This window comes from Carcharodon carcharias, chromosome 6 (genome assembly GCF_017639515.1).
Source record: "Carcharodon carcharias isolate sCarCar2 chromosome 6, sCarCar2.pri, whole genome shotgun sequence".
In the NCBI taxonomy this organism is placed as follows: domain Eukaryota; kingdom Metazoa; phylum Chordata; class Chondrichthyes; order Lamniformes; family Lamnidae; genus Carcharodon; species Carcharodon carcharias.
Window position 1 is genome coordinate 137,448,515 of NC_054472.1, and position 12,964 is coordinate 137,461,478.

The window sequence follows — 12,964 nt, forward strand, 5'->3', positions numbered from 1 at the left end:
TAGGTCATTCAGCTCTTTGAGCCTGCTCTGCCATTCAATGTGATCATGGCTGATCCTCTATCTTAATGCCATACTCCCACTCTCTCCCCACACTGATTGACACCTATGGTGAAATGTTGAGTTTAATCACATTTTAAGACAGAAAATAACACAGTAGTTATACAGCAAACAGCTATGACATTAATAATATAAGTACCAATCCAGATGTGTCAGAGCAACTGGCATGCACCAAAAACTCTTTCTTTCTTTCTTCTTCTCCTATTTCTCTTCTTAGTGCCCCAAGTCTTCTCAATCTCTTGGACCACTCAGGAGTGTTTGACCAGAATTTTCCTTGAGAGTTCTTTCCACCACCTACTGCAATGAGCTTTGCCAAGGTCTCTTACTTTGTATCCTTTTTTCAGGGATGGACCTGGTTGGATTATTGACAAGACCTTAACTTTTGATCTTCAAGGAAGTCAAGGATTATGGGGGACAGACAGGAAACTGAAGTTGAGGTCACAAACAGATCCGCTATGATCTTATTGAATGGTGGAGCAGGCTCGAGGAGCCAAATGGCATTCTCCTGCTCCTAATTCTTGTGTTCTTTTCATCCCATAAAGATTTACTTTATTATGAAATACTGTATAAAATATTCAGTCTTTGAAAAGCCCACCTTTATTGACCATGCCATTAGCATGTACCTTCTGTCCTGGATCAATTGGACATTGGCCTTATATCATCGTTTTCTTAACTCATACTAGGCTGTACTCCCTGACCAGTTGCATTCTCCAAAGAAACATTCCAGCCCTGGCCTTCAAAGCTAACTTACAGAAGTTTCAGTGATTCATATCTGTCCTATCATCATTTATGCATGGTTAAAGCTGTTCATAAGACCTGTTAACATGCTGTTTATGACAGCCATTCACTTCAGCTGTTCTTATTTCTAATCAAACTGAACCATGGAGTCTTTCACTTAACAACCTCTATTCTACTTCCACACAATAATTAATTTACATATTTCTGCACATATATTCATTAAGCAAGGTTGAATGAAAAGCCCAACACAGTTTTATAGTATTGTTTGTTTTTAGTCTCTACTACTTGCTCTTCCACTATTTCAAGAGGCTTTCGCTGTCCATAGGCCCTTATCAGACTCGGTACAGTTGTCATCAACTAAGAATAATCATTCCACTGGTTTTGAAAAACAAAACCTTGAGCTGTTGCCAGTAAGCTGAAACTTACAGCACTAACCCATTCCTTTACCTATTTCAGTTTGATTTTGTATTTCCACACAAACTAGGCATATTGCTAATTTCTAACAGTCTCCCCACCTTGAGTTTTAGAAATTTCATTCAACCTCTCACTTTCAATCTTCTGTTAACTGTGCTTATTCTAGTTTATTGTTCAATGTTTCAGTCACACTTCAAGCACTTCAGACAACAGGACATTGCAATTAGGACTATCAGGACCAGACACTGTGCAGTTACTAGGGCCACTCAGGCCATTCTGACCCAGGGATGTTGGCTGGCATCCTAAACTACTTCACATCACTAGTGACCTCCTTATTGCTTATTGCTTGTTTATTTCGAGCAGTATTTTGTTACATCTTAATTAGGTGTTTCAGGAAGTGCTACTTCTTTCAATGAAGGACCTTAAACTAAGAGGTAGGAGTGGAATCAGGTATCCACATTTCACCATACTGTTTCTAGGGCCTCTTGCTGTGGGCCAATATTTACTTGTACTTGGGTTATATTATAAGTTATTAAAGGGATTAAGAGAGCATTTTCTACATGAGTCATTTTATATGGCTTAAAAAAAGGTTGGCAATTTGATCTGACAGGTGTACACATAAGATTAAATATCTTATTAATTATTGCGGAAAAAAGAGGCATGTTGAAGCTTTTTGTCTTGCACTCATCAGGACACTTTGCAAGAATACTAATATAAGCGGAAAACAACAATTTATGCTGTATGTGAAGGGAGTGCTGATTAGTTGGCAAGCAGACTCTTGGTAGAGGTGTTGCCATGGAGAGTGCACCAGTGATGGCAACTGACAGTTAACTGCCAAGCATTGTTTGAAATTTAAATCAGGCAGCTTGACCCTGATTGGTCAAGGCATTGCCCTGAGGAATGAGTCAGCAAATGGCTGTCAATTATTTTGTTTAGCTGAAACAGGTGCAATGTGTATACATGTTCTTTTGGTCTGCAAAGAACAGAGTCCTGTGTATTAAGATATGTAGCTTCCAATACATGCAAATGTGCCACATTACGAGCCTGACTGAGAACCTTAACCTGATTGTCAGTGTAATTCTTAGCACACTGAGGATTATTTCGAAAATATAGTCTAATTGAGGAAAACACTGTGTTTTGAGTTTTGCAAGCACGGGCTGGTTGGGTACTGTCTGTACCTTGCCCGTTGTGAACTGGGACATGCTGTTTGATATGATCCATAAACCTTGGGGACATCTGGCCTACATATCTAACATCACACTGGCACTGAAATTCATATACCATATTACTCATTTGTGTGAGAGGCAGAACGTTTTTCTGGCTTGATGGCAGCATCCTGTTAGTTGTGAGTATCACTGGTGTTGCATAGTAGCAGTGTGAAATATGTTGCTCAAATTTTTGAGATACCTTGCCGTTCCAGGGTAATCTGAGGTAGACTGGGCACTTTTCAGGGCCGGAAGTGGCAACCTTAGGTCCATTCATGAGTCTGCATGATAGACAGAGGAAAATGATCTGATCAGGGTAGCCATTATTCCACAAGATGTCTTTGATGTGCCCTATTTCAGCACCAAGCTTTTATGGTGAGCAAATGGCTCAAGCCCTATTTACAAGGTTGCCAATAAGACCAATCTTATTGCATGTGGAACCGTTAGAATCCCAATGCATTTGTTGACCAGTGAAGGTAGGCTTGCAGTAGACTGTGGTAGAGAGACACCAGGCAGATTTCTCAATTAGTGCATCAGGAAATGGAGTTCATTTGACTGCTCCATTTCAAAGGTGAATTTGAGAGCAGAATGGAGCCCATTAAGACATATAAGGATATTATTACACAGCTGCGGATTTAAGTATAGCAAATGTATCATCTACATATTGGAAATATGCAAGGGGTAGGAAGTTAGGTGTTATTCCATTGAAGACACGTTGCTCATGGAACCCAACAAAGATGTTTGCGAGAGCTGGACTTAGAGGGAACCCAATATCAATACCATTTATTTGGGTATACGTGGTGTAATTAAAACTGAACACAACTGCGCAAGTTGCCGAGTTCATAAGCTCAATGAGTACTGATCCTCACAGTGGTGAGGGGTGTCTAGATTACCATGATATCGTGCTGCAGTGCAAATATCTATGGCTTCCTTAAGTGGAACATTGGTGAATAGGCTAGCAATGTCAAATGAGCACAAGGACACAGCATTGCTATCGATGAGCAGGTCCTGTATGGCCTTCGCAAATATAAAGGAGTCCTGCATCGTGTATATGGAAAATTTGGTCAAAATTGTAACAATTTGCCCAACCATTTGGCCAATTCCTGTTGTGCAGAACCGGTCATAGATAAGATAGAGTGTAAAGGGACATCGCTTTTGTATGTCTTGGGCAGCCCATACATATACAGATGCACAAATCGGAGTGATAAATGCTTAGAGCTTTTTTTAAGAGTCTTCAGATAGATTTTCTTCTTTTCAAATAAAAGCTGCAACAATCTAGGACTAACCCACTTCTACAGGGGCAAATAAGTGTGACAAGCAATCAGAAATAAAAATTATTTTCAAAGTCAAGTCATGCAAGGTTTAATAATATCTAATCGCAAATATCAAGAAGTTCACTTACTCCACTGACATATTCCAATCTCAAGCAAGAATTTTAAACATAAACAAAGCCAACTACATAGGGTTGAGGGGAGAACTGGCTAAGGTTAATTGGGCAAATAGACTAAAAGGTATTGAGGTAAATAAACTGTAGGAAACATTTAAAGAAATAGTTCAAAATCTTCAATAAAAATACATTCCATTGAAAAACAAAACCTCAGTAAGGAAGACCCATCCGTGGCTCACCCTGGAAGTTAACGAAAGCATTAGATTAAAAAGAAGTGGCTTATAATGTTGCAAAACCGGTAGCAAGTCTGAAGATTGGGGGTGTTTCAGAAACTAGCAGAGGGCCACTTAAAAATTTGATGAGAAGGGAAAAAATAGAACATGAGAGTAGAAACATAAAAACAGATTGTAAGGACGAAATTTTACTGCAGCGGGATTTTATGTTCCCGCCAAAGCCAATGTCTTGCCACATTTTATGGCCCCGTCCCCGCCGAAATGGGGCTGTAAAATTCTGCCCTATGAGTTTTTATAAGTGTATAAAGAGAAAGAGAGTAGCTAAAGTAAATGTTGACCCCTTAGAAGCAGAGGCAGGAGGAATTATCATAAGGAATGAGGAAATAGCAGAGGCATTGAACAAATACTTTGTGTCTGTCTTCACAGTAGAAGACATAAGTTTCATACAGAATTAGACAAGTAACCTCGCGGCTAAAAAGACTGAGGATATCAAGGAAATTAATATCAGCTGAGAAAAAGTATTGGCTAAACCTAAGGGACTAAAATCCGACAAATCCCCGGGACCTGATCGTCTACACCCTAGTGTTCTAAAAGAGATAGAAGCAGAGATGGCGGATGCACTGACTATGATTTTCCAAAATTCCTTAGGTTCAGGAATAGTCCCATTAGATTGGAAGTTGGAAAATATTACATCACTTTTCAAGAAAGAAGGGAGAGATAAAACAGTGAACTACAGGCCAGTTAGCCTAGCATCAGCTGTTGGAAAAATGCTGGAATCTATTACCAAGGAAGCCTTACCAATGCACTTAGAAAAGCATAGAATGATTAAAACAAGTCAACATTGTTTTACTAAAGGGAAATCCTGTTTGGCAAATTTATTAGAGTTTTTGGAGATGTAGCTAGCAAATTAAATAAAGCATACCATGGGGGAGAATTTTCCCCATGTCGGGTGGGCCATGGGGAGCCGGCGCAGACCTGATTGTCACGAACCTGATGGTTCATTTTACACAGGCAGGCCAATTAAGGTCCACCCGGTGTACTTCTTGACTCCTGAGGATAACGGGAGCAGGCGGGCGGCAGCGGGAGTGCACAGACCGCCGGGTCCAATGGCAACCCAGCAGCCTGTTTAAATGAAGGCCTGGCAGCCTTAACAAGGCTGCTCACAATGGCTGGGAGAAGAGCACAGCAGAGGGCTACTGTGCATCACGCAAGTCCAGAGGGTAGGCCAGCGGGGCAGACCAGGCCAGAGGGTAGGCCATCGGGGCAGACCAGGCCGGAGGGTAGGCCAGCGGGGCAGGCCAGGCCAGAAGGTAGGTCAGCAGGGCTGGCCAGGATGGAAGATAGCCAGCAGGGCAGTGTGCCCCTCGTTTCTCCGATGAGTGCCTAGCTGCCCTCCTGGAGGAGGTGGCAGCATGGCAGAGATCCTGATTCCGAGGGACAGGAGGCAGAGGCCTCCCCGCCTGACCAAACATGCATGGGAGGAGGTGGCCGAGAATGTGAGCTCCCATGATGTGATGCGGCGCATCTGGATACAGTGCCGTAAAAGATTCAACGAACTCCTGTGCTCGGGAAGGGTGAGTACCATGTAGGCTGAGGTCACTTAATGCAGCCATTACCCTTTCCCCCAGATCACCTCCACCCCCAGCAACTCTGAGTACAGTAATGGCATTGAATCCTTCACGGCATGTATCCCTCGCTGGGTGGGCCAGCAGATTTTGCCCATGCCTAGTACACCTGAGAGAGTTGAGTTAGGATGAGTTCTGCACCCACAGCATGTGTGACACTGATACCCAGAGTGTAGAATGGGGGCAAAAGTCAAGGATTTGCACCCAGGCATAGTGCTGGAACTGGGAAGCACGTCAAAGTCAGGGTGCTAACATGCTGGGAGGGGAGCTTCCTGGTGGCAGGGCACCAATCCATCTGCTGGTCTTTGCACACCACGTGCTTGTGCCTCCTTGCTTAGTAAAGTTATACCTTGTGATGCCATGTGTGAAGGAGGCAGCATTTGGGCAATGTGGGGGGGGTGTCGGGGAGGTGGGGTGGTGGTCAGCCCTGGCTTCTTTGGGTGAGTGTGCGACAGCTGCAGGGTAATGAAGAACTGGAGCCCTGCAATGTCCCACTCTGGCTGGGTTGGCAGGGATTCGATGGGAATCCAGGTACAGGCTGGATTAATCAATGCTCTTCTCTCCTTTTCAGGAGAAGACTGCACACAATTCTGCAGAGCGGATGCAGACTAGCAGAGGCCAGGCCCAGTTGCCATCCTGACATCTTTTGAGCAGCAGGCCATGGATCTGGAGAGGCATCATGCCGCCAGGTCCACCGGTGGCAATGAGGCTGGAATGCCATAGGGGGGTATGTTTGGCGAGCACTCAGGTCACCATTTGTGTCCCAAAAACCATGGCACTGCTGAATGCTCCATGACTGAACATAAGAACATAAGGAATGGAGCAGGAGTAGGCAATTCAGCCCCTCAAGCCTGCCCCACCATTCAATACAATCATGGCTGATCCCATTTCAGCCTCAACTCCAATTTCCCGCCCTCCCCCTATAACCTTTCAACCCATTACTAATTAAAAATCTGTCTATTTCCTCCTTAAAGTTATTCAGCGTCTCAGCACCCACTGCACTCTGAGGTAGTGAATTCCACAGATTCACGACCCTTTGAGAAAAGTAATTCCTCCTCATCTCTGATTTAAATCTACCACCCCTTAGCCTAAAACTATGGCATCTTGTTCTAGAATGCCCCACAAGGGGAAACATCCGCTCCACGTCTACTCCCCTTTAGCATCTTATATACCTCAATTAGATCTCCTCTCCTCCTTCTAAACTCTAGCGAGTATAGGCCTAAACTGCTCAATCTCTCCTCATAAGACAAGCCCCATATCTCTGGAGTCAATCTAGTGAACCTCCTCTGAACTGCTTCCAGTGCAACTACATCCTTCCTCAGGTAAGGAGACCAAAGCTGTTCACAGTACTACAGGTGCGGTCTCACCAATGCCTTGTACAGTTGCAACAACACTTCCCTAATTTTATACTCTATTCCTTTAGCAATAAATGCCAAAATTCCATTTGTCTTCCTTAATACCTGCTGTACCTGAATATTAGCTTTCAGTGATTCATACACGAGGACACCCAGATCCCTCTGCACTGAAGCATTCTGAAGTTTCTCTCCATTTAAATAATAAGTTGCCTTTTTATTCTTCTGCCCAAAATGGATAACCTCACATTTATCCACGTTAAACTCCATCTGCCAAATTTTGGCCCATTCACCCAACCCGTCCATATATTTGTAAATTTCTTATTTCTTCATTGCAACTTACTTTCCCACCTCTTTTGGTGTCATCTGCAAATTTAGCTATAGTACCTTCTATCCCTGAATCCAAGTCACTAATATAGATTGTAAATAGTAAATAGAAACTAGCAACATGGGTTGACCATTGATTATGGAAGGATGAGCGCATAATGATCCGGGGGACTGGCATGCAAATTCACATTGGCTGCACTGTAACTAATCAAATGCCCTTATTCTTCCTTTCAGCATCACCGGAACAGGGCCTGGAGGAGCAGGCAGAGGGGCCACCTCTCACCCCTGAGGGTCCAGAGGAAATCCACTCACCAGAGTCAAACCATCTCTGTCAGACTGGCACCAGCGCAGATACTAGCACCTCGGTGGGAATAAGATCTTCGGCTAGTGTCCTGGGGCATGGAGGTGAGGGTACTTCACACTCGCTTGAGGTGTGGGCAGAGACAGAGAGTGCCCAGGGCGCCGGCAGTCAGAGGAATGTTGGGAACCAGACACATGCTCGGATGGTAGCTGATGATGTGCCTCTGGAGTTGTCTGTGAGGCAGCAAACGCTGGAAATGCAGCAGGGTATGTGGGAGGATCTGGTGGAGATAAATGAGGTTATGCATGGCATGGTGCCCATGCTTGAGGAGCCCACGTGGAGCATCACTGATGCATTGAGCCTCATGACCAAGTGCCATGCTTTCTCCATGGAGAGAGTGGCGACTCTCACGGAGATGCTCCTCCAGGAGAACAATCAGGGCCTCCTGGGGTTGCGCTTGGACCTGCAATCCCTCACAGTGGCATTGACCTCTGTTGGTCATTGCCCGTGTGGGAGATGGTTTGGGCACCAAGTATCCCAGCTCAGTGCCCATCCACCTATGGTGAGCAGGGAGGTCCGAAGTGACGTCATGTCAGCGCAGCAGCTTCCTGTCATCTCTGTGGGCTCCTCTCAGGGTGCTCTGGGTGAGGGCAGCAGCTCCTCTATCCCTCTGCTAGTGACCATGGCATCTGTTGAGGCTGCGGTGACTGGGAGAAGCCATTTGTGGAACTGGAAGCTCCCTCCCAGGCGGGGCCATCAAAGGCTCCATGGGCCAGAGGACGTCCGCCAAGGTCATCGAGGCCAACAGTACAGCACAGTGAGCAGGCTGTCTCAGATGCCAGTGCCAGTGAAGGGACAGCACCTAAATGTAGCACCCATAAGCGTAAATTTAAAGCACCTTAGGCACACCATGGATTTCAAGAGTCATATGGACTCGAAATGTTAACTCTGACTTCCTCTCCATACATGTTGTCAGACCTACTGAGCTTTTCCAGCAATTTATGTTTTTGTTTCAGATTTCCAGCATCCGCAGTATTTTGCTTTTATATAAATTTTGCCATATTGCCATGCCTCAGGGTGACTCTTTACCTCTGCAAGTGGATGAGAAGCCATGATGTTATGAGTGAGTTGTTTGGCATTGAGCTTTATTTACAAGGGCCTTAGCTAATGTTACTGTCCAGGCAGATTTAGCACTCAGGTATCAAGTATGGAGTCTGAGGCCGTGGCGTGTGTTGAAGGTCCATCTGTGATGGGCCAGCTGAAGTTCTTTGGATTAAAGCCTCCCAGGTGTCCCTGCCTTCCTGTAGTATCGCCGGGTCAGCGTCTACCCCCTCAGCGTTCTCCTGTGCGTGCTCATCCTCGGACTCACTCCTGGACTCATCGTGTGCATCCGGAGCAACTACATCCACATCTTCCTCGTCCACTGCGTCTCCTCTTTCCAGCACCAAATTGTGGAGAGCACAGCATGCAACCACTTTATCAGCGACACACGATTTGGGGGGTACTGGAGTGCGCCCCCTGAGTGGTCCAAACATTGGAGGGGCATCTTGAGAAGACCGATGGTTCTCTCCACCACAGCCCCTGTGGAGGCGTGGCTCCTATTGTACTCAGCTTCTGATATTGAATGGCAGAGAGGCGTCAGAAGCCACCTTCTGAAGGGATAGCCCTTGTCACCCAGCAGCCATTCATTCAGCCAGGCTGGAGCACTGAAGAGCCCTGGCATCTGGGAGTGTCTGAAGATGTAGGCATCGTGGGAGCTGCCTGGGTACCTTGCACAGACTTGTAGAATCAGCATCCTGTGATCACACACAATCTGTACGTTCATGAAGTGGAAGCCCTTCCTGTTGATGAAGGCACCGGGCTCAGCTGCTGGAGCCTTGATGGCCACATGTGTGCAGTCGATTGTACCCTGGACATGGGGGAAGCCAGCAATGGCTGTGAAGCCTCTGGCTCGTTCTGTCTGGCTGGCCTGGTCCCAGCGGTAGTGGATGAAATTCAATGCACGCCTGAACAGAGCATCTGTAACCTGCTTGACACAAGTGTGGACAGCTGATTGGGAGATTCCGCAAAGATCACCCACTGACCTCTGGAAAGAGCCGGAGGCATAGAAGTTGAGGGCAACTGTGAACTTTAGCGCTGTCCACCCATACAGTTTGCAGAGATCTCAGGGCCTATCATCTGACAAATGGAGGTGACTGTCTCCCTTGAGAGACAGAGCCTCCTTCAGCACTGCACCTCAGAAATATTGAGGTAGCTGCTTTGCCACCTATATACCCTGGTAGCAGGATAGTGGTGTCTTCCACGGCCCCTACCGCCTTGGACTTCCTGTTGGCCCTGGGCCCCTTGTGCCTGCACCTGTTCTCCCAAAGGTGACTCCCCTGGAGGCTGAATGTGGACTCCTGGCCTCCTCCCCATTCTGGCCCTGCCTTCCTCCTCAGAGGAGGTGCCTCGAGTGCAGAGCAAAACCCCCATTCCCAGGCTAAGCGAAGGCTTCCTGAAACCTGGAGGCCCCAAAAATGATCTTTACTGTAAAGTCCTGACCTGAAGGCTTTTAATCCTGTCCAAGCAGCTGGTATAAGTTTTGAAGTAGTTCTGCTCACCAGGCAAGTATCAGTAACTTTCATGTTTGGATACCTGAAAGATAACAGTTACGACCCCACTTACCCATCTTATCCTGCCCGTGGATGGGGTTTAAACAAATGTCTCCTACCTGTCTGCCCGTTGCACGCGTGCGACGTCCTGAAGATTGTCAATTGCGGCCTCAAGGGCCTTAACTGGGTGATTAATTAATGGCGGGCGCGCATCTGAGAACATTGCATGCCCGCCCACCTAAATATTGTGCTGGTGCGCGATGGCGTCGAGACGCTTGCCCGACATCACTGCATGTCATTTTACGCGTTATCGTGTGGGGCCCGCCTGCACATGCCCATGGGAAGATTCTGGCCCTAGATCTCCAAAAGGCATTCGATAAGGTGCCACACAAAAAGCTAATAGGTAAGATAGCATTCATGGAGTTGGGGGTAATATTTTGGAATGCAGAGGATTGGTTATCCGATAGAAAGCAGAGAGTCGGCATAAATGGGGCCTTTTCAAGTTGGCAGGCAGTGAATAGTGGAATGCTGCATGGATTAGTGCTGGGGCCTCAGCTATTTACAATCTACATTAACGACTTAGGTGAAGAGACCGAGAGTAATGTATCTAAGTTTGCTGATGATACAAAGCTTGGTGGGAAAGTAAGCTGTGGGGAGGACACAGAAAGGCTGCTAAGAGATATAGACAAGTTAAGAGAGTGGGCAAGAAAATGGCAGATGGAGTATAATGTAGAAAAGTGTGAAGTTATTCACTTTGGTCATAAGAATAGAGAAGCAGAATATATTTTAAAAGGTGTGAAACTTGTAAATGTTGATGTCCAAAGAGACTTAAGCGTGCTTGTACAAGGAACACAGGAAGTTAGCATGCAGGTGCAGCAAACGATTGGGAAGGCATGTGTAGGCTGTTATTGCGAGGGGATTGACGTACAAGACTAAAGAAGTGTTGCTAAGATTGTATAGGGTTTTGGTGAGACCTCATCTGGAATACTGTGTACAGTTTTGGCCTCAACATTTAAGAAAGGGGAGGCATGGTAGGGGGTACACTGAAGGTGTAAATTGGTCCCTGGGGTGTGGGGCTTGTTCTATAATGAGAGGCTAAATAAATTGGCTTATATTCTTCGGAGATTAGAAGAATGTGATGCTATCTCACTGAAACCTACAAAATTCCATAAGGGCTTGGATAGAGTAGACGCTGAAAGATTGTTTCCACTTGTTGGGGAGACTGAAACAGAGGGGCACAGTCTCAGGATAAGGGGCCAATCATTTAGGACTGAGGTGAGGAGAAATTACTTCACTCAAAGTTCTGTGAATCTTTAAAATTCTCTAACTCAGAGGGGCTGTGGATTCTCCATCATTGAACACATTTAAGGCTGTGATTGACAGATTTTTGGTCTCTCAGGGAATTAAGGGATATGAGGAGCGAGCAGGAAAATGGAGTTGAAGCCCAAGATCAGCCATGATGATACTGAATGGCAGAGCAGGCTCGATGGACTATACGGTCTACTCCTGCTCCTATTTCTTGTATTACTATTGTCAAACAATTCACAAAGACCTTTAGAATGGGTATTGGGATTCCTAATTAATTGACTTTGGCACATGAGTAAGACTGCCTGGTAACTAACTCCTGCATCCCATGAAAAATTGAAGGCAATAGGCCAGATTTACTGTACAAATAATAGTGAGGCTAAAAGCGCTCACCATTTTGTTTTAATTTATTCTTTCATGGGATGTGAATGTCGCTTGTTAGGCCAGCATTTATTCCCATTCCCCAATTGCCCTTGAGAGAAGGTGGTGGTGAGCTGCCTTCTTGAACTGCTGCAGTCCATGTGCTGTAGGTACACCCACAGTGCTGTTGGGAGGGAGTTCCAGGATTTTGACATAGCAGCAGTGAAAGGATGGTGATATATTTCCAAGCCAGGAAGGTATGGCTTGGAGGGGAACTTGCAGGTGATGGTGTCCTATGTACCTACTGCCCTTGTCCTTCTAGGTGGAAGCATTCACAAATTTGGAAGATGCTGCCAAAGGAGCCTTGGTGGGTTGCTGCAGTTCATCTTGTGGATGGTACACACTGCTGCCACTTTGCATCAGTCATGAAGGGAGCAAATAATTAAGGTGGTGGATGGGTTGCCAATCAAGCGGGCTGCTTTGACTTGGATGGTGCCAAGTTTTTTGAGTGTTGTTGGAGCTGCACTCATCCAGACAATTGGAGAGTATTCCATTTCTGATTTGTGCCTAGTCTATGGTGGAAAGACTTTTGGGAATCAGGAGGTGAGTTACTTCCACAGAATTCCCAGCTTCTGACCTGCTCTTGGAGCCATAGTATTTATATGGCTGATCCAATTTAGTTTCTAGTCAATGATAACCCCCAGTATGTTGATGGGGTATTCAAGGGGAATGCAAGGGGAGATGGTTAGATTTTCTCTTGTTGGAGACGGTCATTGCCTGACACTTGTGTGGCATAAATGTTACTTGCCACTTATCAGCCTCAGCCTGAATGTTGTCCAGGTTTTGCTGCACATGGACATGGACTGCTTCAGTGTCTGAGGAGTCATAAATGGTACTGAACATTGTGCAATCATCAGAGAACATCCCCACTTCTGACATTATGATGGAAGGAAGGTCATTGATGAAGCAGCTGTAGGTAGTTGGGCCTAGGACATTACGCTGAGGAACTCCTGCAGTGGTGTCCGGGACTGAGATCTTTGTCCTCCAATAACCACAACCATGTTCCTTT

General features: G+C 45.8%; 1 long non-coding RNA gene across 1 annotated transcript in view; it reads right to left on the minus strand.

The window, feature by feature from the left end:
- Positions 1 to 2,640: 2,640 nt before the first annotated feature.
- The window catches only part of LOC121278915, a 52,629-nt gene continuing 42,305 nt past the window's right edge, over positions 2,641 to 12,964 (minus strand). The window contains exon 3 of the long non-coding RNA XR_005943294.1: positions 2,641 to 2,695. This is a non-coding gene — a long non-coding RNA (uncharacterized LOC121278915). The remainder of the gene's footprint in view (positions 2,696 to 12,964) is intronic.